This window comes from Talpa occidentalis, unplaced genomic scaffold, assembly GCF_014898055.3.
Source record: "Talpa occidentalis isolate TD23 unplaced genomic scaffold, MPIMG_talOcc4v2.1 talOcc4.6, whole genome shotgun sequence".
Lineage (NCBI taxonomy): Eukaryota > Metazoa > Chordata > Mammalia > Eulipotyphla > Talpidae > Talpa > Talpa occidentalis.
In genome coordinates, this window is record NW_023604972.1 from 84,304,820 (window position 1) to 84,311,951 (window position 7,132).

The 7,132-nt window shown below is 36.9% G+C and overlaps 1 protein-coding gene across 3 annotated transcripts in view; it reads right to left on the bottom strand.

The window, feature by feature from the left end:
• ADAMTS6 (ADAM metallopeptidase with thrombospondin type 1 motif 6) overlaps positions 1-3,094 on the bottom strand; it is a 236,129-nt gene extending 233,035 nt beyond the window's left edge. For 2 of the 3 annotated variants that reach the window (XR_008549246.1, XM_054688138.1), the window contains exon 1: positions 2,198-3,093. The gene's annotated coding sequence lies outside the window, so the exon portion shown is untranslated. Of the gene's footprint in view, positions 1-2,197 lie in introns of all 3 variants that reach the window. The other variant, XM_037529678.2, reaches the window with a different exon arrangement.
• Between the last annotated feature and the right edge of the window lie 4,038 nt (positions 3,095-7,132).

Consider the following 7,132-nt stretch of genomic DNA (forward strand, 5'->3'; position numbering starts at 1 on the left):
TGAAAATTAACTTGTCATTCCATCTTTCATCTATTCTCTCAACAAATATTTATTGTCTCCTACTATATGCTGAAGACATCACTAGGCACTACATACAAAAGTTTACAAATCATTACAAACTTTATAAGATTGGTTTCCAAGGGAAGGTATGAGTAAACATATTTAAAACTTATCAAAAACCCTAAAACTACAAAACATTAACCTATAAAAATCAAACCATAAATTATACATAGTCCCAAATTGTTTTTTTATAGATGATATGTTAAATATACATTCATTATCTGTACTGTAACTTCTCTTCTGAGAAAGAGAAATACCTTTTTCTTTTGAGGTTAGTCCAAAATATTGACAATGATGTCTTTAATAGGACCATGAGAATTACCTACCTCTTTCACCTTCTTCCACCCTTCCAAATGTTCCAGACAATATTTTACTAACTACCTTAATGTGTTAAGTCTATTCTCTCACAATCCAGACACAGCATAAGACTTAGCATAGAAGCCATCCTAAACCACTAGTAGACACTAGTGGTTGGTAAGCAAATGAAGAAGAAGCAGTAGGAATAGATACAAGTAGAAAATAATCTTACATGTATTGGCCCAGACATTAAAAGAAGTATTAAAATATATCAGGTCTTGAAGTTAGAGAATTTTCCCCTTGAGAATCACAAAAGTGATCACAACATAGATTTCATCTGCTGTCATCTATGGTAGATGAATAAATTTGATTGGCTGAAAGTCAACTTATTTCCCTCTATAAGCTATTCTGCAAAAGTCCAAAACATCAACAATCACATTTAGACACAAAATTAATGTACTACAGAACTGCAGCTCACCACTTTGGTGAAACATAAGAAAACAATTATCTCCAAAATTAATTTTCTCAATTTACTTCAAATACACCAGTTTAATGTTATATTGCTTTCCCTATCATGAATTTTGAGAAATGTCATCCCCACATCTAAGTTCCAGTCTAATCAACATAAGCTAAAAAAAAAAAGGAAAAGAAATTAGTCCAAGAAATTTGAATATAAAAGAAAGTTAAAAATCACACTCCAGTGTCTATTTTTTTTAAGTTCTAAGCAATAGTTAAGTTGCCCCTTTCCTCCCCTGCTCTGCACACCCTGCACCCCGACTGCCCCCTTTAACAACCATTCCACATCTCCCAGACAGAGGGTAACAGTCTGTGCTGCCCTGGTTGAGTTGATCCTAAAGTTAACATTCAGCAGCCCATTTCCAGACAGCAGCGCTAAATCTATTTGGATAAAACGCGTGTGACCCAGACAGTTGGCATTTGGCCCAAACGCGTTGCACCGGCAGCTCAAATAAAAACAAGAGTAAGAAACTCACTCTCTTGTTCACTCTCAGAGCGCTTTCTCACTGTTGCTCTCTTTGCCTCTAGTACAAGGAAAGAAATTACCCCAGACAGGCATTGTAGTACACATTATCAGAAGGCAGTTTTCCAATAACCCCTCCAGCACTCAACTCCCACCACCCCACAAATCCCTGAACTTTGATCTCATATACCATATATACAGACATACCCCGATACTGAAGGCTCTGGAGGGTTATGAGTCTAGCACGTCCCAAGTGGCCAAAAGTAAATCAAAAACACACGCTTCCATCTCTTTGATTAGCCTATTAAGAGCTTAACATATCCTAGAGCATGGGGGCTATAGCTAGCACATTAATTCTGCCCTCTGAGCCCAAGCATAAAATATGCACTTGTCTGACTACCTAAGACACTGACATAAAACTATAAAATTCAGAAGGCTTTGCTTTAAGAAAACTGGAAATCAGTTTAAAATACACATCATTATTACTTCTCTGATTACTATTTGGTGATTAGTTAAAACACCACAAGAGTCATTATCAAGTCATATTTCATAAAACATGTCTATTCATATAATGAACGTATTTTTTTTGCATCATAAAATTCTTGCAAGACCCAGAATTCTCCAACCCCCGACTAGTCTGGAGTTAAAAAAGATTTCTATCTGTAAAATGAGTTCAGTCAAGCTCACTCAATGCCATTAAAACACACACACACATACACACACGCACACACATACAGACACATACACACGCACAGAAACACACAGAGAAAAAGTTTTCTACCCGTTATTCGGAAGGCAAGCAAAGCACAAGTTTTGATTTTTAAAAAATGGTTTCATTGAATATTGTGAAGACTTCCTTACCGTTTTCATCTTCAAATTCTGATTTAAAAAGTAAGTTTCAAACAATAGAGATTGCACTGGACGACTCACGTACTCCCTCTCCTCTCTCTCTTTTTCAACCCCCCTTTGCAAAGACACAGCAGTCAGTTATTCTGCAGCCAGAATAAAACCCTATAGTCTGGCTAACCCCGGCTTTAAAGAACGAACGTTCGGATTTGGCAGAAAAAGAGATGCCTTCAATACATCCAGGCTATCATCCTGAGATGCTGCCTTTGCAAACCCCTTTTCTCTCCCGCCCCCCACTTCAAAAAAAAAAAAAAAAAAAAAGGAAAGGAAAAAAAAGAAAGGAAGGAAGGGGAAAAAAGACTTATTGGGGGTGGAAGTGGTGCCCTCTTCCTGAACAGCTTAGTGCCTTTGCTATGCAAATAACATGTGAAGAGCATCAAAAGGTATCAGGAGAAAAGAAGACAAGAGGAGCAGGAAGGGCAGCAAAGTTTTGTTGAAGTAGCCCTAGATCTCACTACGGCCCCCAGCCAACTTGAATTGCAGCAGGAGAAAATTTTGGCAGCTTTTCCTCGGAGGGAGGCAAAGCACACTGACGTCAGTCTGCAGATGTGCGGGGCTGCTGCGTCGGGTGCGCATGTGTCCTGGGTCGTCACGTGGAGGGGGAGGGGAGGTAGAGGTACAATCGGGGAAACCAACTACCAGCTTTTCAGAAGGGCTTAAACAATGTCAACTTTCCACCCTGTGAATGAGAAATTCTGGCCCTCCTAACCTCAATCCCCTACCCCACTCCGCCTCTTTTCCTTCTCCTCTAACCTCTTTTAGAAATTCTAGCCTGGTTAGTGATTAGTTGTTTCTTGGGAACAGAAAGGGGAGGGAGAGAGGATGAATGACTTTAGATGAACTGATGTCATTGTTAAGATCTCTGGTGTCGTTCTCCGTGTACTTTTTTAAGTCCACATAACAACAACAACAAAAAAAAAAATGGTAAAAGTTGCACAAAAACAATGTCATTGGGACACTGATAGAAATTTTGATCACTGGCCGATTTCAAGAATCAGTAGCTAGCGGACTGCATATGCACAAAATGCCTTGTACTTTTTAAATATACCTCAACAAGTGAGATTGCCACATACAGAGAGAGTAGACTAAACTCAGCTAAGACCAGCACATTTTCCATCTTATTACCGACTTCAGGTTATGTGGGGCTTTAAAAGAAAAAAAAAAAAGGTGGGGGGAGGAGGCAGTGGGGGAAGAGAGAGAAGCTTGCATTATTTCCAGATGAGAGTGAGACTGGATGGTGTTTTAAAGTGCAACCGGGGAAAGCTACAAGTGGAGTGTTGTGATGTGTTCGGGTTTGTTGTTTTGTTTTGTTTTGTTTTAAGTCGGTACATTGAATGAAACTTTAATGACTGCCCAAATGAAAATAAATCTTAAGTCAGAACCCCCAAAAGGGGGAGAGGGGATTGGACCCTGCTGCGATCTCAAGATAAACAAAAACTGAAAACTGGTTCTTCAAGCTTCCCCATCCCACCCTCCCGCCATCCCCCTCCTCCAAACACTAGCTCCCAGTCCATACTTTAAGGTAAAACGCTGCTACAAGGTAGCACTTTCACTTTCATTTACTGGGAGAACGCCACTGGCATTGAACTGTGGGGATAATGCCCAAATATGTTTTCCATGTCCTAAGCAAGCAAACAGTCTGGCATACAAATCGGAAACAGAAAAAAAAAATGTGAAAATAGCTCAGGACAAATGTTGCCTTTCAGCAGTGTAATCTGCTGCATCATTTATCTGTCTCTACCGTTGACTGTAGGGTAGGGAGAAGTTTAAGAGTTTCCGAGGTTGGGGGGGTAGGGGGCGCAGGCAAAGGAGATTGACGCCTTGAAATTCCAGTCCTTAGTTAATGCCAAATCAATTTCCGATGGCCAAAACCAGAGAGGGGAATTGGACCGGAGAGAAGGGGGTGGGAAAGAGGATCTTTCTGAATACCAACTCTTAAATTTCAAGCTTCTGCTAACATTATCGCTCATTTGGTGGGTTTTTTTTTTTTTTTTTTTTTTTTTTTTTTTTTTTTTTGGTTTGGGTTTTTTTTTTCTTCCTACACCGGAGGTAGTAGGTGTAATTCTTCTGGTGAATACATGAATAGTTGGCTAAAAAAAGGCATGAATCAGACTGAGAAGGTCCAAGAATACAGTTATTTCCATTCTTTTTTGAGGACTGAAAGAGCAAAGCATCTGTCCACAGTCAATAGTCCTCATCTTGACCTTAATCAGTAGTACTTGGCTCAATGCCATTTAAAACTTAGAAATAGGAACTGTGGCTGGCATTGACAGATTTAAATAGTGATGATTTATAAGGAGATATAGATAGAGGTATTAAAATACATGAGATGGGTAATTAGCAATAGTTTTAAACATCAAAATAAGAACTGGCACATGTATTTTTGCATCAAACCACCCTTTAAATAGTTGTAAACTTTATCTTTTTTTTTTTTTTTTTTTTTTTTAAGAAATGGTAGCAGACACAACCAACACAGAAAACTAATGTTAGGTAGTAATCATCTACATAAGCTACCTGAATGTTTTAAAACTAAGACAAACTGCCCTAGGAAGTAGCAGCTCTGTAAAGGAAAGGTTTTTTATTCAGTGAAAACTGGACTTTCACTAATTACTTATTCAAAGAGTGCCATCCTGTGTCTAAATAGAGTAATGAAAATTTTCTAACAGGCTCCTTTTCTCGAAATGACTATAAGGAAAACTATATGTGTAAGGATGAAAAATTATTAACATGAGAAATGATAAACTATCCATTTAACTTTGTGGTTTTAATGGCCTTAAAGAAAACTTAAAACACACATGAAAACAGAAAAATGCAATGAATCTAAAAGTATCCATCATCCAGTTTCAATAGTATCTATCAACACATGACCAATTTTTTCTCATTACTTCCTTCTACCCACTGGATTATTTTAAAGTTAATTCCAGGTAATATTTATTTTTTAAAAAAGATTTATTTATTTATGCATACAAGAACTGGGGTACAGGCCAGAGGGGTAGGGGGTGAGAGGATTCACCAGAATGGGGAACATAACAGGCAGATTGACTGAAATACACTGCTGAGGGGAGCAGCAGGCAACACAGGAGAGGTCTGCTGCGCCATGTGGGTAGCTCTCTGGCCAGCAGGGGATCGAACTCAGGCTGCAGAGGCTGCAGATAGCTTCACAGCACCACACTTAACCCCTTGCGCCACCAGGAAGGCCCCCCCACCACGTAATATTTCATTGACTCCATTGAGAATTTCTCTATACTTTTAAAATACAAGGATTAAAAAATAACTACTATAATTACTCTTAAAACATTAATAATTCCATAAGTCAGTCAAATATGACATCTTGTCAACTGCAAATAAAGGCTTAAAAAACTTTATTGAAGTCAGTATCCATATGTCACTTTAGGTTGAGCTATCTCTTATGTCTTTCTTTTTTTGACTTTATATCAAAGTAGAACATTCATAGACAAAAGTACATAAATATAAAATGAAGAAAATGTGGGGTCTACTGAATTTTCAAAGCAAACTTGCTGGTGTAATCACATAACTCTTTTTATCTATTAGTTCCCCTTATTTTTTCTTTATCTTGCAATATAAATGGATTATTATGCTATCTTTATACTATATACAGAAATTTTAGTGCAATACCCTTGCATTAATTCCTAATTGAAATACAGGAAACATGTTCAACTGTGAATTTCAATTGCAGTAGAAAATTTTAGTGGCCAGTCTATACTCTGAAAATTTTCCCTCCAGCTTTTCTTTCTCAATTTAAGAAATAAGGATTATGGACGGAGTAGAGCTAATAGTAAATCTCCTACTTATACCTAAAAAGTCTTGCTAGCAGTCTTTAGAAGCCAGAAACCTACATGTACTGCAACTTTTCAGGAAATTTAAGGTGGACTACATGGAAATTTGGAAGTAGAATATGTATGTGTGTATGTGTGTGTGCGTGTGTGTGTGGTGTGTGTGTGTGTGTGTGTGTAAGAAAGTGAAAAACAGGAGGAACAGCTGAAGAGTTTGAAAACCAAACAACAAGGACTGAGGAACTTTCAGAGATAATGAAGATTGCTAATTTATATATTTTTAATTACATTATCTTGCAAATTTAATTTATTTTCTTTAAAACCAAGGCATTTCTTGAAATTAGACTGCTTTTATTTTCAGGAAAATGAGATAAAGAATTCTGACCTATGCCTACTGGGATTATTATATTGGAAGAAATAGTAGTAGACACAGCCAACACAGTCAAGATGGTGAATTTGGAATTCTACCTCCCAAACATTAAAATCAGATTAACCATGTGAAATTCTACTCACTCTCTAAACAGTATATTTATTCTTTCAATAATACTGAAGTTGAATTTGAACTAGTGAAAATAAAAATTTTCTAATATTTTGAAAAATTATTGTACAACTTAAATAAGGTGCAAAGCCTCAAAACATAGAGGAAAAGACTTATAAATTGAACTTACATTAAATGAAAATTTAAACCATTAAAATTGTAAATCTAAGCCAGAGATTGGAAGAACTTGCAACTCATATAAACCATAGTAATTACCTAGAATATTTAAAGAACTCTCATAAGTGTATAAGCCAAAAATTAATTGAAAATGACATAAAAAGAAAAGTCATAGGAGAAAAAAAGCCAATGACCAATAAATGAATGATAAGTATTCAATATCACTGAATGTTTCTCTTTCATATGAATTGGGAAAAGGTGTCCCAAGTTGATAAATATCAAGTATTGGGAAGGATTTGGTGAACTAAACATCTAACATAATGTTGGTGGAAGTATAAATTAAGTGCAAACAGCACACAAAGCAATTGGCAATAAAATGGAAGATGTGCGAAATTTTTGGTCCAGTCATTCCACTTTTAAGAATATGCTAGGAGAGGGCCT